Genomic DNA, 18,321 nt, shown 5'->3' with positions numbered 1-18,321 from the left:
CTTTGTCGGCTTTGTGGCGCAGTGGGGAGAGCACCATGTACATTGCGTTCCGCCCGCAGGGTCGAGGGATCGAAACCAGGCGCCGGATAGTATTTTTTTTATATAGTGCAGGGGGAGGGGTGCGGACTACGACTACGGACGTCAACGCGGGTGACATCGTGAGTTACTGAAATGCTCTGCATTTAAAATAGAGCGCTTGTAACCGCTTGAGAACTTGAGTCGCGGCCAGTTGCCTGACGAGCAGACGAAATCCCGCCGCCTCCACCGCCAAACATCAGATCATTTGTAGCTCGCGAGCAGAAGCTCTGACCTCCGATCGGAGCGTTGCGCCTGCGAGAAACCGTGACGTAGGGGCGGTAGGGGTCAGGTGGCGCAGCGACATGGCAGATTTCTCCGTCGTGGGAATACCACTTTAACAGTTTCCCGAGACGATGAGCCGTTTGGAAATGGGACTTTATAGAGTGCGTGAGGACGGGGACATATCGCCGCCTTTAGTGTCCACGGATAATGTGCGGATTTTATGAGGTGCGTACCGAAGTGTTCGGATAAGGTGTGTGTAAGGTGCGCTATGTCCGTGATGGTTATTAAAAAGCTGGAATTACAGCCTTGAGCGTTCTACGTATTATGGGAAACCACAGGGATCAAAATGGGGCACCTATGCGGCTTAACCTCACGCACTAAAGACGTTTATGGTAGCCGAAGGTGAAGGGCATTCTATGGGGAGCCAAGAGAACAGAGTCGACGAAAAGCCCGTATGTTGAAAAATCGGCAGCCTATCTGCTTACTGCACGGGAAATGGAGTCGAAAGACGATATCCTTCTGACCCCTGTCACGTGACTTGCCCTCCTCTCTACCCCGCGCACCTGCCACACTCTTGCCCTGCCATCTCGCTCCTCCAACGATAAACACAGCGGAGGCTATAGCTCAGGTCAATTCAATTTTGCCGCGTTCCACTGCTCGCTCCCTCTACTGGCACCATTTGTTCTTTTTTTAAATTGTAACTGCGGCCACAAGGGGTGTGCCGCCAGCGCTTTTTGTATTGTGAGGTCGAAACATTCTTAATGGGTATTTTTATTATTCGCTAACGCGAAAGATAAGTACCCACGTATTGTTAATAAAGGAATAATGCAAATATCAGCTACGCATTCAGAGCTTGCCGCAAATGTGCCTCAAGCTCCGTTTTCGCTCAACAATGTTGACAAGTATGAACATTGCCACCAGATTTAGTAGTATGGTAAAGTTTTGCATATGTAAGCGTCTCGTTCGGAGTTCTCTCGAATTTTGGCTCGGCAGTTGAATGAAGGCAACGGCAGTTAGATCGACAAACTGACAGACATAGTCACAGACCAACCTTTTCGCATTTAAAGGGACCCAGAAAAGCCTTCTGTAAAAGTTACAAAAGGCCTGTATTGTCACGTAGCACCAATATAGCGATGCAATGCCGTTGGAATTATTGATCTACATTCAGTATTAGCTGCGCCAGAAGCAATTAAATGCACCTCTCCCCACTTGCCGATCGACTCCTCCTCCCTCTCTGCCTCCTTCAAAGCAGCTAGCTACATTCCTGCGCCTAGGCTCGCGTCAATCACTGCGGACCCGCCTTTGCCGCCTTTGCCTCGGGATCGCGCAGGAAGGAGGAAGAGCAGCCGGAAGCCAATGGCAGTGACGCCGCCGGCGGCCGACCTTGCCGGCGATTGGGCAAGTCAGGGGGCGCCTTCGCCGTTGCGTCAGCAGCGATCGCCGTTGCGTCAGCCGCGGTCGCCGTTGCGTCAGCCGCGGTCGGCTCGCTGCGGTGTCGCGCTCATCGGCTGCGAAAGGCGATCTTCAAAAATTGTTTACAAATTATCTGTACAACGTATGGGGCTCACACTTGGCTCAAAAATCCCCCGTTATGTGTTCTACCACCTGAATGCATTTGATTGCCACCTTCACAAAGCTTTTCGGGGTCCCTTTAAGTAGTGTAAGAAAGACTGTCGTTTTTAAAAATCTACAAGAGTAGTGGTTTACAAAGTGGACAGAATTATTCAACAGAAATATGCATTTGGCGCCAATGGGAAAGGGCCTTGTCGTTCATCTCCATCAGAGGCTCTTCAGCACTAAATATGGGGTAGTGCAGGAAAAGGCTTAGGGGAAGCGTTAGGATATTAGGGCGCTATTGGAGACACTTTTCCAACATTTTCTTCTCAAAGCAGGTGTCAGAAGCATTTTAGAACAAGGAGAAAGAGAACTCCAGCATCCTTACCCTCAGAGACATCGCGTAATTGTATCTGATAAATGCATCCCTCTTCTGATCGTCGCCGATGGTGGGCCAAGCAAAGCTGCGGTTGGCCACGAGTTCGACGAGGCGTTCTATTCTCGCCTTTCCACAGCCTGTGCACAGCATGCAAGAGTGCATCACTGCGGCTGGCTTCGAGAAGCTGTCGGAACTTGTACCCAGGGAAGACGTCTCGGTTCCCAGCCCGGCGGCCCAGTCGAGGATCATCTGGGACACGATGTCTGCCGCTAGCCGGCCGTAGCGGTTCCTGGCCGCCTTACAGACAAACGTGCCGAAGTCGTCGCATGGTCCCGGAACCGAGCCGTTATCCTGGCTTCGGTCGAGAATACCGAGCACGAGGGCGTGACGAATGCAGTCCGGGGTGGCGCAGACACCATGGTCCCAGTCCGGGCGGCCGCCCAGTGGCAGCGCCAGGATGAAGACGATAAGGGCAACCGCGGCGACGATGGCGCCGGTGAGGTACACCTTGAAGCGCTGCGCGGCCTCCGCCCTGATGCTGCACACTCCCCTAGGAGACAGCGGGGCGCACTCGCTGCAGTGCCCTTCCGACAGCGACTGCGTCGGGGAGAGCGTGCAAGAAACGCAGTCACCGCTGCTGTTCACCAGGGTGTCGTAAAGGCTATTCGCCGGGAAAAAAATGATGTCAGCTGTAACTAGCCCCGAAATACTTGGTAATTCAAGCAGCCAAAGAGCTCAAATGAAAAAGCGAGAAAAGCACCAGTCGTGCCTCGTCATGGTGTGTGGAAACCCGGGTGACCATGAATTGCTTAAACCGACTGAGGAGTTTTAAAACGCACGTGCAATTCATCGCACTTGTGGAAGTTGTACGTTATACGGTTGCAACGTCGGTGGTCCGGCGGCGCCAGCACGCACACGAAAGTTACGTGCACACTAGCGTCGAAGTTGCCGATACCGCCCTGCCGACGGCCGCCAGGGGCGGCCGTCGGCAGGGCAGCGTTCGACACTAGTGTGCGCGTAGCTTAACGCGTACGCTCCGTGCTGTGGAAACTCCTAGAATGGTTTGCTGGTACACTTTATACATTGGTTGAAACCGGGTTTTAAAATTGCCCCTAGAATTTTCAAAGCTTGCGCCGAAGTCAGAAACGCTTGATCTGTTGATCTGTTGATCTGTTTTGGAAGCACCGTGCTTTTGGATCTATCAAGAGCCGCTCACCGCGTTTTAAGAAAATGGTTCTCTCCGCCTGTGCCCGAGGTATGCCCAAAGACAGTTGGCTCGGAGCGTTCTTACCGCGCGATGGGCGTGCAAAAACAAGTCCACTTGAAAGCATTAAACCCCAGGGATGGTAAAAGGATTGAGCACGGGTCTGTCTTTCAGGTTACGCTCCCGGGCAGCTCTCCTAACACCACCAAGCCAGCACACGTACGTGTTCAGGGCTTTAGTAAAGGGGGGTTACTCACATCTCTAGCTGGAGGCGCGGTGATGCTGCTCCTTGCTTCACTAAAATCTCGAGGACCTGCGGGGGTTGCCGACGCGGGTTCCAATGGTGGTGGGTCAACTACAGCATCCGGAGGCAAGCTGAGGGTTTGCAGCGTGTCGGAAGCGGAGGGCATCGAATGCTTGCGTCTGTCCTTCGTCGCAGGATCTAAAGAGTGAGGAGAAAGAAAGATAGCGGTCTGCACTAAGTACCACTTCACACGGAGAGAAAGCACTAAGCGCTTGCGATGAATTGTTAATGTGAAATCATTATTGCGTAAATTGAGCACCGCTTGAGGGTGCATGCTGCAGGGTTTAATCTGTACTTCTATGAGTTCTACTTCGGGGTACCTACGCAGTACAGCGTTGACGGCTGGCTACCGCTCACTACCGCCGAGGTTGCAGCCACCAGTGATATATACGCAATTCAGACTGCCCAGCAGTGCAGTACATGCAGCAGCTCAGAGCGGCAAGGCTTGGTGGTGAATGTTGCGCCGCTGGGTCACGCGGGTAACTATGCTTCTTTTGTGGATATGAACCGCTGTGTTAACGTTGGGACTCACATGAAATGCAGAATCACGGCTGTTGCCCAAGGACCTCTCTGGGAAATATTTATCGCCTTTGTGGGGTTTAGAGGAAGCATGAAGAGAAAATATGTTTGGGTCCCGATAATAATGTTAGTTATTTTACCGGAAACTCAAACAAACAAAAATATAATAAAGAAAACCTGTGAAGCAGTGGCGAATCCTTAGCCACTTTCCCGCAACTTGTTTATGACGTCAAAGAGACTTGTTTGTACGATCGATGGCCGTTGTCCTAAACGACCTCCAAGAAACTGACAGTAGGAGATTTTAGTGGAATATCTAGTTTAGTTTAACCGTATCACTTGAATGCGAACGGACAGAGGTGATGAAAGTTGTAGCGCTGGCCCATATGACGTAGCTTCTGCCCATACAAACCACTGTAGCGCGAAATTTGAACGTGTTATATAGCACTTCGATTCTTTCGGTTAAAAATCTGTAGAAATATGGAGAATTTCCGATTAATGTGTACCATCCTTATTACGCTTGTGTAAGTGTGACTTCTTCACAGCCCTATATGGCTATAAGCAAGAAATTACGCTGGATCATTTCATTGTTTTAAGTTTTTTTGTTTATTTTATGATGTAAAATTATATCATGATAGCCATGAAGTCCGTTTGTTTTGCTATTTGTTTTTTTTCTCCAAGATCTAAGACCTATATGCAGGATTGGCCCGTTCGCGCTATTTTTTGCTCATTTTCCGTCGTTCTTTTCCGCGTTTTTTACTAAGATATTAGTTTTTCGGACTACATGTATAAGATGCATATTTTTGATTTTGTCACATCATTTCTGTGAATTTTTTTTTCTAGCTATCTCAAAGTGAACCCGGAAAGCGGCACCCGGCGGCGATCAGATCCTCGTCGGTCTCCTCCGCTACCTCAAAGAAGAACAATTTACCTCGCTACTCGACTGAATGGTATTACGGCACGGTACCGGCTCACTGGCGCCACGCGGACATTACTCTTCTCCTGAAGCCCATTCAGCCCATCACTACCGACAATCTTAGCCGCATTTTCTTGACCTTATGCGTTGGCAAACTTTTTAACACTTTGTCGCACGCCGCCTCACCGACTACGTTGAAAAGAGTGGCTCACTCTACCACATGGTCTGATTTTCGGCAACCACGTATCCACCAATGACATCCAACGGCACCTTCAAGGGCAAATCGTTGCCAACCTCAGCAAGACTCAGCCCAGCTTCATTATAGCCCTAGGCGTGCAAAGTCTTTTGAAAATGTCACCCACAAGGTCATTCTACCAGGCTACGTCCCCTTAAATGCGGAGCCGCCACCTACAATAACGTGCGCACCACCTATCTCACGGACCGCACAGAATCACTCCATCTAGGCCCTGACACCTCGGACAAGTTCAGCACACCATCAAGGGTACTGCGCAAGGCTTAGTTATTTCACCCCTATCTTTTTAACATCGCACTGCATCGAGAAACACCGAGCATCTCACACGCATTTTATGCGGGGGACCTTACTATACGGACCAACAGCGGATCTCTGGACAACCAAAAAGTCCGCCTACAGCAAGTAATCACAACCACCACCAACTACCGTACTTACTCGATTCTAAGTACCACCTTTCTTCCAGGATCGCAAGGCCGAAAGTGAGGGGGTTGCTTAGATTAAAAAAATATTCCCCCTCACAAATACTTTATTTGCGACGGTATCTCGACGAGACGGGCGCAAGGAATCATGTTTCATTTGGCAAATATTCAGGAGAAAAATTTGTACAGGCAGTGAACCCGTTGCTTGCGTCTGATGCTCAGTCACACTCCCTACCCCTCGAGCCCGTTGCACCGTTTGAGCCGCCGCTCTCTGTATCCCACAGCAGGTCCTCTTTTCTGTCGAAGTGAAATGTTATTGAAAACGTCCGATAAATGACCTGATCACAACATTACATTGAACCCGCTAACACGCGTCCAAAATCCACCTTGACATGGTTGCTTAAAAAAGGGGGTGCTATGATACGCACGCACACTTTTTTCCAAAATGTTTTTCTGAAATTAGGGGAGGGCGCTTAGAACCAAGGAATGCCTAGGATAGCAAAAATACGGTATATGAAACCATGCCGCTTCATGTACTCTTCCTATTCTACGGGCCCGGACGCGGGGAGGGCCTCCCAACACCGCCCCAGGCCCGACAGGCATCATAAACTGCCTGTGGGGTCCTATTGTGCAAACCCATCGAATATTAGGTATCCCTTATCCCTATAATGGGTCAGCAGGAGCCCTGCTTCGTGACTCGGACAAACTGTACAGCAATTTTCACATCTCCTCTAATGCATCCGCACCCGCCGGAGAGGCCTTAAAGAAGCTGATACCTGTCGAAATATTCAAGCAATGCTCTAGGGCCGCATCACGTACAGAACTCCACACTCGGCCCTTAAATGTTAAGAAACAGCAAAGATTGGCATCATCACCCACTAGGCTGGCAAAACTGTTCTCGAACTCCCAGCTTTTACCTCCACTGAAAGACTATTACAACTTTAGGCCTGCATAACACAGTATCGGAGCACACGGGCGCGCAGACCAACAACCAGCTACAACGCCTACGACTCCCAGCAACCGGGCGATAAGTACTCGCCAAGCTAGGATACTCCCTCCCTCAAAAGGAGAACAGTAGGCCTATACACTGTCAATCGATTGCTCATCGAACCGCCATTCACGTTCTCCCGATACCCAGGCACATGCACCCCATCTATAACGTAGGCCGCGGACAATATCGGGTCACAAAATACACCAATGGCCAAGGAGCCCACTACGCTGACGCTGCACGCTATCACACTCACCCCGCACACGCGTGTGCAGCCATCCAAGCAAACGGCGCCACTCTTACTGCGCATACTTTCCTCACCGCCTCCAACGCCCCAGCCGGAGATGCTCATTGCTTCCTTAGTAACACACGCCCCTTCCTCCAACATTACCGCAGTCACAGACTCGCAAGCGGCTTGCCCGCGCTTTGCATCAGGAAGAATATCCACTATCGCAGCAACCGTACTCTCTCAATGGCCTGAGCTACCCCAGACATACATCGTATGCATCCTGCCCGTAGATTCCTTCCTGGGAATGAGGTGGCACAGGCCACCGCCCACCACGTCATCCACCGAGCCTTTCCAGAAGAGGAAGACAGGCCCCCCTTTAAACGTACACAGATATCCTCCGCCACTACAGGGAGCCCCGCCTCACCTTTCCCTCTCCCAACCCCTCCCTTTCCACGACAGACGCTCGCACGTACCGCCGACGGCAAACCCACACCGACTACCATCGCCGTCAACTTCACAAAATCTCACCAATTGCCTACCTCTACGATTGCCCTATCTGCCCCGATATCCCTAACGCAGCACCCGACCTCGTACAGCTTTGTCACGCCGAATACATATCCCTATTACCCTCCTCCCTCGAGCTGTGGAAGAGGTTGCTGCACAGAAGACGGCTTGGAGACAAGGAGTTCCTGATCTGCTACTATTGGAACTGCTACTAATGGAACAGCCAAGCGGAGACAGAATACAGTATTGGTGCAGTGCTGTACACACGTAGAGTTCTAGGGTACAATGCAGTGCAGCTTCGTGACTATGATTTCGTGCCAAATCGCAGGCGTAATGCACTAACTCACGATTATTCAAGGCGTCCAATCTTTTTTGGTAACAGCGTAGTGTAAGAGATTGCGCTTGGTGGACTTTTTATTCGCAATTTTTATTCTATCAATAAGAACGCGAACATTTTAATTCAAGATCGAAATTATTATTACACTTTTAAATTCAAGGTTGAAATTCTTAATAAACTGTATTCGCTATTTTATTTTTAATTCAGTTTCGGAGAGGACTGATTCTGCTACCGATCAAGAAAATTTTATACACTGCTTTTACTCGTTTCTTTGCTTAGGCGAAAACTGACGCTGGTATCAGTCACGAAAGGTTAATTAAAAGAACAAGTGTAAACGAGGTTAAACGAGGCCTCCTGTCTGCTACCTGTGCTGCATGGCACATTACCATTACCACTGTTTCCGGTTTGGACGAAGGAGGAGCCGTACCTTTGTTTTGAGGTTGTAGCGTCGGCGGCTGGGAAGTGGCGTCGTTCACTGCCGCAACAAGTCCAGATCTCGGTGGCAAAAGTGTGACCCGGTCAGGACGTTGGTCAACCGGCGGTGTGAAATCCCCCTGAACGACTGCTACCTCACCAGGCAGGAGCGCTGTTTGGTAGCGGCTGTACGGCATCGCTACCTTCTGCGTCTGTTGCTGCTCCCGGACGAGCCACTGCGGCGGTGGCTGGGTGCTCGGAGTCGCACTGGGCCGACGACGTAGCGACACAGCGTCACGATGGTCTTGCTTGACCAGTGACTCGGAGACAGCGTTCGGGGCTTTCTCAGCTTGAGGGCGATCCTTCGGTTTGGCTTTCTTGCGGTCGCGCGACTTTTTAGGCCCGCGTGAAGAGCTTTGAGATATGATTGCCTGGTACATAGGCGCAGCTACTTCAGCGTCGACTGCCCAAAGGTGGTCTGCTCGAGCGATGCCGGCTCGCCGTGGCTTTTTACGCCTGCTTGAAGAGCCCGACGATGTGGTCGTATCGCTGTGAGACGCGGGGGTCTGGACGTCAGCCACGGAAAGATCTCTTCCCTGAGCGATCGTTGGTCTGGGTACATCGGTACTGAAAGAGAAGTTTACCACAAGTGTTAGTATTATATGCACACTGAAACTCTGAGGCCCAAGAATACTGACTTGAGATTTTAAGCTTCTCGGTGACTCTATAGGAAAATAAGCCGCATTTTATTGCACATTTTTCGGTAGTTTTATGCTTTGGCCCCCGGGCAGTGCTAGGGAGCGAGACAAAGTGCTCGAGGCCCTGGGTACATACCTGCGGGCCTCGGGGCTGCACAGCGCACTCCACTACAACTCTGCCTAGCTGCCCAGATTGTGGAGGAGTGCTGCTGCTGAAGCAGCTTCTGTACTTGTGTGTGTGCGTGTGTGACCCCTTTTACAAGTGTGCTGTGTCCTTTGTAGATTCATGTGTTGTCTATATCTGTAGTGTTTCTCTGTAATGTTAATTTTCCCAGTGTGCAACCCTTTTTTTTTTCTCTCTTCTGTGTTTTATATTTACCCTTATTCCCCTTTTTCCTTTTTTTTTTCTCTTTTGTGTTTTATATTTACCCTTGCGCGAGTTACATGCATTGTAATGTCAACCTTCTCCCCCTATCCTCCTATTCCTATGTATTCTTTTCTCCCTTTCCTCCCCCTCCCCCCCTACACCAGCAGGCGTTCCGGTGTCCGCCCCCTAGGCGAGACAAACTACGCCTGTTGGTGGCTTTTCCTTTTCCTAAGTACAATAAATACATACATACATAGTTTTAGAAATAATTCAGTGATATACTTGTCGCTATTCAAAAGTGTTTTTTTTCTTCTAGTAATATATTTTTGAGAATACCTGCCGTACCCAAAACCACTCTCTACTACAGTGCAAAGAAATATTCTACGCCCACACCCTGCGAAGAAACACACACTCAAGAAAGTTTGTTCCTTTTTCACGTAAAAGCACTTTTAGAAGAAATGGTGTAGCCGAAAATATTTTTCCGGGTGCTGTCCGCCCTTGTGAAAAAATAAAAATACAGCCTGTAGCCAAACCAGGTCCTGGTACTTAAAGGAGCCATGAAGACAAAATACAAGTCGGGTTTATTAGAAAGACTGCTTAATCTCGATAACAATGATACCAATATCATCGCAATCTTCGAACAAATAACGGAGATATTACAGAAAACGTGTGAAGCAGTCGCGACCCCCTAGCCAATTTCTCGCAACTTTTCTATGACGTCACGGAACCTTGTTTGTGCGATTGGCGGCCGCCTAACTGACCTGTCGCGACGACACATGACTGTACGTCTGTAATGGGGCCTCTAGTTCCATTTGACCACACCACTTGAATGCTAAGTTGCAGTTAACGCACTGAAAATTATGTTTTATTGTTGGCCCGTATGACGTCATTCTTGCTCATAACACGTCACTGTGGCGCAAAATTTGAAAGTTTCTAAATACTTTTTGCTTTTTTTTCGTTAAAAAACACCTTTCGTGGTGTAATGGAGCTGAGTGAGATACTGAATCCTAGTTCTTTCAAATTAAACGAAGTTGTATTTTCTCTTCATGGCTCCTTTAAAGCAGACAAGTTGAAAATTTTGGGCACTGTTCTCAAACCTGTGCACCTATACCATGCGTGTACTTGGAAAAATTAATTTCACTGATCGCGCTGCCCACTTTCCCGGCTACTGCTAATGTTAAAAGCCTTGCCTAGGGATTTGTATACAAGACCCGGTAGTCATTGGGAAAACAAAGTTACGCGAAAGGGTAAGTTACCCGACACGTGAGTAAAAGCAAAGTGAAAGCGGAAGTGATAGGCGCGGGTCAGAACACAAAGCTGTTCGTTTTTAATTAAGTAAAAAAAGCGCACGATTATTTCGCAGCACTAGACTGCACCTGTGGTGCCTGCTCAATAAACCACAACAAAATCTTTGTGAATTTTGTTCGTACCTGAGAGAATTTTTACCTTCGCGTTTAATTAGTCCACCATGCGAAGATGATAAAATTTTTAAGAGTATCGCGCGAGCGCACGTCTGCACGTTATGACAATGCATAGACGGAGAAAAGAATTAAAAACCATGTCCAGGAAATATTTGCCCGGGGGTTAGAAGTTTTATGGCTTTCCGAAACACTCTATTACACGCCTAAAGCGGTGAGCGGCGCTCCCAAGAAGTAGAATTTCCCATTCAGCATGGCTCACATGGCACATGACTCACTGGTCACGCTCTCACTTGCACATGAATCGTTCACCATCGCCGATACGCGCAATCCTGTGGCACAGCCGCGCAGATGGGCGTCTGGGCCATTGAATGACTCCCCAGTATGCAACTTACAAAATCGTAAAGACGGTGGTGCTTGAAGCGCTTAGGGAATGTGTGGAATTACAGGTTGTTCCAACCTCAACGCCTTCGGTCGCTTATCCTGGGAATGCATACACGCAGCAGTCGGGTGAAAAACTCGCCAAGTTCTTGCCCTTCCAGCTGAATGCCCTCCATGAAAGGTATTCCGCGAATCATAATGCGCCAATGTCCACGTGGTATCGATTTAACAACTAATACTAATACACTACAAATAAGAGCTCAGATGGCAAAAGACACGTTACTTGATGTATTTTACACGCATGCTCACTATTTTGACGCCAAAACAGTAACAATGGTCATTGGCCCACGTAAAACGCACCCGCGAGGACATAATAGTATATCTTCGTCCAAGCCGGACAAATATTTTGCTATCGCTGAGGCAAAGACACTTCAATAACGACAAGCACCACAATATCGTTGGTATAGAAAGCCATAAAGCCGTCCTCCAAACCTGGCGAACGGGCACTGCACAGGGTGTATCAGAATTGCGCGATATGATTTCACCGCAGTTGGATGACACTTGCCCCCGACATACCTCGATTTGGTTCGCCTGACATTTGGCTACCAAAGCGTAGATGGGAATCAACGGGGCCAGGGGCTAGCCGGCGAAGCGAGCAAACTTACCAGTCCTACATTGTCCGAGCTAAAAAGCATCCTTGCAGTATGGTCCAGATCCGCCTTTTTGAAGAATATATATCCTGTATACTGCAACGTTACTGAAATAAAAAAAAACGTTGGTACTCCACATACTCTCTCCTATACGTTTGATCGCACTGCTTCGTCGCTAATCCGACAGGCACAGCCCTGCCAATGAATGCCTTATTGTGTCCACATCTAAGGTCAGCCCGGCCGACCGAAGAGTGCACGTACTGCGGAGGCTATCCGTGTTGTGAATCCATCTTGCAGTCCTGCCCCGTTGCCATAGACGCCAAGACCGCCATCGGCCGTGTGGTGTAGTGGCGCCCTCTAGTGGAGCGCCCGCTCACTGTGGGCGCTTGGTTGTGTTAATTGTAACTAGATGTCGTTGCTGTGGTCGCACGTGACGGGTCACGTGCGTATGCGTCTAGGTGTCGTCTTGTCGAACAATAAACGTTCTCTTTGGGTTTGGTCTTGGTGCGAGCAGGCCGCACTCTTTCTTCTTGGGCTTGTGGGTGGGCCCGGCGGCCGGCCTTCGCTCCCGTCGCTGCCGAGGCCGCTCGCCGTCGCCCACGACACAACATCTTTTTGGCGACGAGGATGGGATGCTTTTCTTCTGCTGCGACGACATCGTCGACGGGTCCGGCAGAATGAAAACGTGAGTGCGTTTGACCTCGCTCGAGTGTGACTGTCCGGCGCGTCTGGCGTCGCGAGGCCTAGCGTTCTTTGTGCTGACGCTTGTCGAACCGTCGTTTAGGCCTCGCCCTACTTCGTTCTTCTGCTTCTGCTCCTGCATCTCTCTCCTTCCTGCTTGGCAGCATGGGCCTCTTCGATAACCTGCCCGTTTTCCTCGAATTGCCGGGGCCGCCTCCGATTCCGTGGCATAACTGGAAAAAATTGTTTCAGGCCCATCTCGAGGCGGCTGGCGGCAGCGACTGGAATGACGGACGACGCGCGTCGGCGCTCGTCAGTGTTTTGGGTAGGGAGGGGCAACGAAGGTATTTTGCTGAGGCGGAGCAGGACGAAGCAAGGAGGGACGCCGCCAGTAACGTGACCGACGCTAATGTAACCAGCCCTATCGTGACCGACTCCGCGACCGACTGTAGTGTGACCGCATCCTCGGCTCCGGCCATTTCGAAATTCGACCAACTTTTGGAGCAGCTGGACCGGCTCTTCGCTGCGTCCACAAATACGCTTGTTGAACGACATGAGTTCACAAGCCGTCGTCAATTTCGGGGGGAAAGTTTTTTAGAATACGTGACCGCTCTAAAGGAGAAAGCCGTGCGTTGCAAGTTCGGGCTGACGTACGCGGAGCGCGTCCGAGATCAAATCATACATGGAACGTCTAACCCCCAGGTTAGAGAAAAGCTGCTCGCACATGGCGAAAAGTTGTCTTTGGAGAAAGCTGAAGAGATTGGTCGGAGTTTTGAATCTTTGTCGTTGGCGAACCAAGCCTTCGGTTCGCATCAAGTACAAGCAGTAGGTCGACGAGGAGAAGGTGGCGTCGCGGAAGATGACAGTCGGGGAAGCCGCCGCGCTCAAGATGGCGGCGTGGAGAATCAAGATGGCATGGGCCGCCGGGGAGGCCGGCGCGCTCAAGATGGCGGCACAGGAATTCAAGATGGCCTGGCCAGCCGGGGAGGCCGTGACGTCATTCCACTGGGTTCGGGAAGGCAAGATGGTGGCCTCCAAGATGGACGTTTCCATCCGCAGTCAGCTGTAGAGTTCCGCGGTACAGTTCAGCAGAAGTTTGCAGGCAAGCTTCAGTTGTGCGAACGATGCGGAAATAAATGGCATAATTCAGCATTTCAAAATTGTCCAGCCCGAAATCGGCGCTGCAACTCTTGTAATAAGTGGGGACATTTCGCATCGATGTGCCGTAAGCCGGCACCAGTGCATCGAGTTTCTTCGAAGGAAGCTACGGGATCCGCTTCGACACCGGAACCTGTAGAGCATCCAGCATCCACGGAGATCAACGCACCCGCAAGATCTTCCGTCTTAACAGTCAGCACTTCTTCTAGAAAGGACTTAGTCGTCCAAGCTGAAGTCAGCGTCAACAATCCTCCAAGAAAGGACTTAGTCGTTCAAGCCGAAGTCAGCGGAGTGACCATGCAACTCTTAGTCGATACCGGAGCATCCGTGTCGTTGATGACTGTCGAAGATTTCAAGCGTCACTTCAGTAAACAGCATGCGCTGTCCAAGGCTTCCGTCAACTTGTGGAATTTTTCCAAACAACGTATCGGCATCCGCGGCTCATTCCAAGCTTCTGTTCAAGTCTTGCAACGGTCTTGCTCCGTCACATTCTACGTCACCGACAAAGGGACATCTCTTTTGGGGCTCGACGCCATCCAGCAACTGGGCATTCAGATCGACGGTGCGTCTCTTACGTGTCGACTAGCATCGGTGTGTGCAGTGCAGTGTCCCGTGAACGTGCCCCCGGGTTTCGAACATCTCTTCAACGGCGACTTGGGTCTTGTCAAGGACGTCTCGCATAAGATCCAACGGCGGCCAGGTGTGACTCCAGTTGCATCTAAGCTACGAAGATTGCCTCTTGCTCTCCGTGATCCAGTGTCCAGCGAGCTGCGACGCCTGGAGGACAATGATGTCATTGAACGTGTCGACGCCTCGGAGTGGGTTTCGCCACTCGTCGTCGTCCGGAAAAAGAACGGTGACATTCGGCTGTGTGTGGACCTCCGGGAACCGAATAAGGCAATTATCATTGATGGATATCCTTTACCGCACGTTGAAGAGCTGTTGCAGATGTTTCATGGTGCTGTTTGTTTTTCTAAGCTTGACTTGGCGTCGGCTTATCATCAGTTGTTGCTGGAAGAGGGAAGTAGGGACTTAACTACCTTTGTGACTCATGAAGGCTTATTCAGGTTTAAGAGGGTGTGTTTTGGTCTGGCGTCGGCGCCTGCGGTTTTTCAAAAAATGATGTCTCAGATCTTAAAAAATTGCAGAAATGTTGTTTGCTATCTTGATGATATTCTTGTGTGGGGAAAGACTCAAGCTGAGCATGACGCGAGCCTGGTTGAAGTCTTAACATGTATAGCAAACAGTGGCATGAAGTTGAACGACAAATGTCTTTTTTCGGTCAAGGAACTTGATTTTTTGGGTCACAAGATTTCGGCTGAGGGCATCTCACCTTTGGAGAGCAAAGTAAAAGCTATAGTTCATGCTCCCGCTCCTACGGACATAAAGTCACTGCAATCATTTTTAGGTCTTGCAGGATACTATGCTAAGTTCATAAAGAACTATGCAGAGATAGTTGAACCACTTCGCCTCATGCTCAGGAAGGGTCAGACATTTTGTTGGTCTGATGATGCTCAGAGCAGCTTCGATCAGTTGAAAGCGTGCCTCACATGTTCTCCGGTTGTGAAAGTCTTTAATCCTGACTTGCCTGTAGTAGTAACTACCGACGCATCTGATGTGGGAATTGGCGCGGTACTACAGCAGCGGTATGGTTCTCGGCTTGAAACCATAGCCTTTGCATCTAGAACTTTGTCGGAGACTGAGAGAAAATACTCTGTGGGAGAGCGCGAAGCGCTGGCTTGTTTGTTCGCGTGCGAAAAGTGGCACATTTTTCTTTGGGGCAGACGGTTCACACTTAGAACTGACCATCAGGCTGTAGTTGCTTTGTTAGCCGCAGGAGACTCAGGTCGGAGACCTTTAAGGATTTCACGGTGGTCAGCTCGTCTGCTGTACTACAATTTTGACATCGAGTATTGCAAAGGGTCAGAAAATCTGGTGGCTGACGCTCTATCGAGATTACCCATTCAGACCGGTCAAGAACTTGTTAAGGAGGAAGAGATAGTGTCGCTGGTAACATCAGTAGTCGATAAAGAAACCGTGCAGCTGGCAACGAAGGCCGATGTAACGTTGCAGAAGGTAGCAGAGTATGTGTCAAAGGGTTGGCCTGATAAGAAAAAGGTACACAGTGACTTAACAGCTTACTTTCATGTAAGGGATGAACTTTCTGTTGTGGACGGATTACTCATGCGTGATGACCGTGTAGTCATTCCTGGTGTACTGGTACCTACGTTCCTCGAGTTAGCACATGAAAATCATCAAGGAATAGTACGTACGAAACAACTTCTCCGGGAACGTTACTGGTGGCCTCAAATGGATCGCAATGTTGAAGAACATGTAAAGCATTGTCACGTTTGTCAGCTGGCAGACAAGTCTGCTAAGCCTCATGTAGCTCCGTTACAGCCAGTGGAATGGCCTGAAGGGCCTTGGCAAAAGTTGGGAATGGACATCGTCGGTCCGTTAGATGTGTCGTACCCCCGATTTCTTGTTACACTAGTCGATTACTACTCTAAGTGGCCTGAGGTTCTGGGCACAAATTCCATTTCAACTGAGGATGTCATTAAGTTGTTGGACTCTTCTTTCAGTCGGGAAGGGCTCCCTGAGGTTTTAGTGACGGATAATGGACCCCAGTTTGTCTCCAAACAAATGCAAGAGTATCTAAAGGAAAAAGGTATCCGCCACGTGTTCTCGTCGAATTATTACCCTCAGGCTAACGGCCAGATTGAACGGTTTAACAGAGTTCTCAAAGAACATTTACAGGTAGCCAGACTGGAAGGCAAGGATGCTTCGAAAAGCATTACACAATTTCTTGGGTCGTATAGGGTCACACCACATTCAGTGACAGGTCTTTCTCCAGCTTTTTTGCTGCATGGACGTCAGCCTCGTTCCAAAGTGGATATTAGCAACTTCAGAATACATAAAAAGGCAGCAGAATCGGACAATTTCCTGCCTCATGTTCGGAATCAGGTCTTCACGAAGCAGCATAAAGCTAAACAGTACTTTGACAGAAGGAAAGGTGCGCAGCCGACCCACATAAAGGTGGGAGATGTCGTGAAGGTAAAATTCCGTAAGCAAGGATTTCTGAAGTATAGTAAGCCGTTGACAGTGCAAGCTCAGGTTGCACCTTTCACCTTTAAGCTCAGTGATGGAAAGATCTGGAACGCTTCGAAACTCACAGTCGTTCCGAAAGGAATTGAGGTTGGCTCGGCACCGTATTCCTATGACAATGTTGAACTCTCGTCGAGGCATAAAGAGTTTTGTACTCTTTGTCTAACTTGGACATTTGTGACAGTCAGTCCCCTAGTCTACAGTTGTCAGAAGGGACAAGCCCCAGTGTTCAGACAGACCCTGATCTGTCGGAGGTCTCTACCAGTGCAAGGTCTGAATCCATTGTCCCTCGGGAACCATTAGAATGTCAGGAAGAAAATAGTGAACAAACAGATCCAAATAGCCATGTAGACAACACAAGGGAAAATGAGGGGGTTTCTGGATCGTCAAATAATGCAAGTTCAACGTCTACGCGTCCGCGCCGTAAGACTAAGCAGCCTCAGTGGCTTCGCGAATATGTGCAGTAAGGGGTATACGTACGGTTCATGCCTTGCGTCATGTTGAACGTGTCATGTCTGTGTTGAATCGTATATCATCATTGAAAATGTTTTTTGGACGGGTTTTTTTTTGGGACTTTATAGAACTGTCGTGAGCGACTGATAGCCTGTTGTGTGAGTCAAGTGAAAGGAAGATGCAGACATTCTTCAAAGCGCGGGAGAATGATGTGCAGTGTGCATTTAAGATGCTGTATGTATTTCGCAGAGTGTGCGAACTTCTTTTGCACGGGAAGATGATGTGGTGTAGTGGCGTATTTCGCAGAGTGTGCGAACTTCTTTTGCACGGGAAGATGATGTGGTGTAGTGGCGCCCTCTAGTGGAGCGCCCGCTCACTGTGGGCGCTTGGTTGTGTTAATTGTAACTAGATGTCGTTGCTGTGGTCGCACGTGACGGGTCACGTGCGTATGCGTCTAGGTGTCGTCTTGTCGAACAATAAACGTTCTCTTTGGGTTTGGTCTTGGTGCGAGCAGGCCGCACTCTTTCTTCTTGGGCTTGTGGGTGGGCCCGGCGGCCGGCCTTCGCTCCCGTCGCTGCCGAGGCCGCTCGCCGTCGCCCACGACACAACAGGCCGGTCCTCACCGACGGACCTCAGTGTTGCGGCATTGAAAGATTCGGTCGTTCTAAATCGTCACCAGTGACAATGCTGGTAGAACTTCCTCATTGCCCGTGTTCAGGACAAGCTAGCATTGGAGCAGCCTTTCACACCTCAAGACGCGCCGCCAGACGAAGCTGCTTTACGTTCTGCCTCTGAGGAGGCTGCCTGAGACTCAGACTTCAGTCTTTGCGTTGCTTCCCTTCCCCACTCTCGCTCTCTGTAGAATCAAGAGGATCTAGCCGCTCCAACTAGGAAAGAGAACGCGGGAAAAGAGCGATGTCGTGATGACAGTAGGAATACGTGCCTTGGATCTATAAGCTCCGCAGTGGAAGTGCTTGCGGGATGCTGGGTGAAGATGTGTGAGAAATGGTATGATGAGAGTGCATGTTGGGACTCATCGTACGACGGTCGCGTCGGTATTAAAGAAGAAGTCTGGAGGCGGTGGAGTATTTGC

The 18,321-nt window shown here is 49.8% G+C and overlaps 1 long non-coding RNA gene across 1 annotated transcript; it reads left to right on the top strand.

Annotated features, from left to right (window-relative positions):
• The first annotated feature begins 12,333 nt into the window (after positions 1-12,333).
• On the top strand, positions 12,334-17,728 carry LOC144166603 (uncharacterized). The gene is made up of 2 exons (XR_013321714.1): positions 12,334-12,516; positions 12,765-17,728. It is a non-coding gene; the product is annotated as an uncharacterized LOC144166603 (long non-coding RNA).
• The last annotated feature ends 593 nt before the right edge of the window (positions 17,729-18,321 follow it).

The sequence above is a fragment of the Haemaphysalis longicornis genome, unplaced genomic scaffold (assembly GCF_048455015.1).
Source record: "Haemaphysalis longicornis isolate Haplotype H1 unplaced genomic scaffold, Haemaphysalis longicornis Haplotype H1 scaffold_18, whole genome shotgun sequence".
In the NCBI taxonomy this organism is placed as follows: domain Eukaryota; kingdom Metazoa; phylum Arthropoda; class Arachnida; order Ixodida; family Ixodidae; genus Haemaphysalis; species Haemaphysalis longicornis.
The sequence above is the reverse complement of the archived record's forward strand: the minus strand, read 5'-3'. Positions and strand labels throughout refer to the sequence as shown.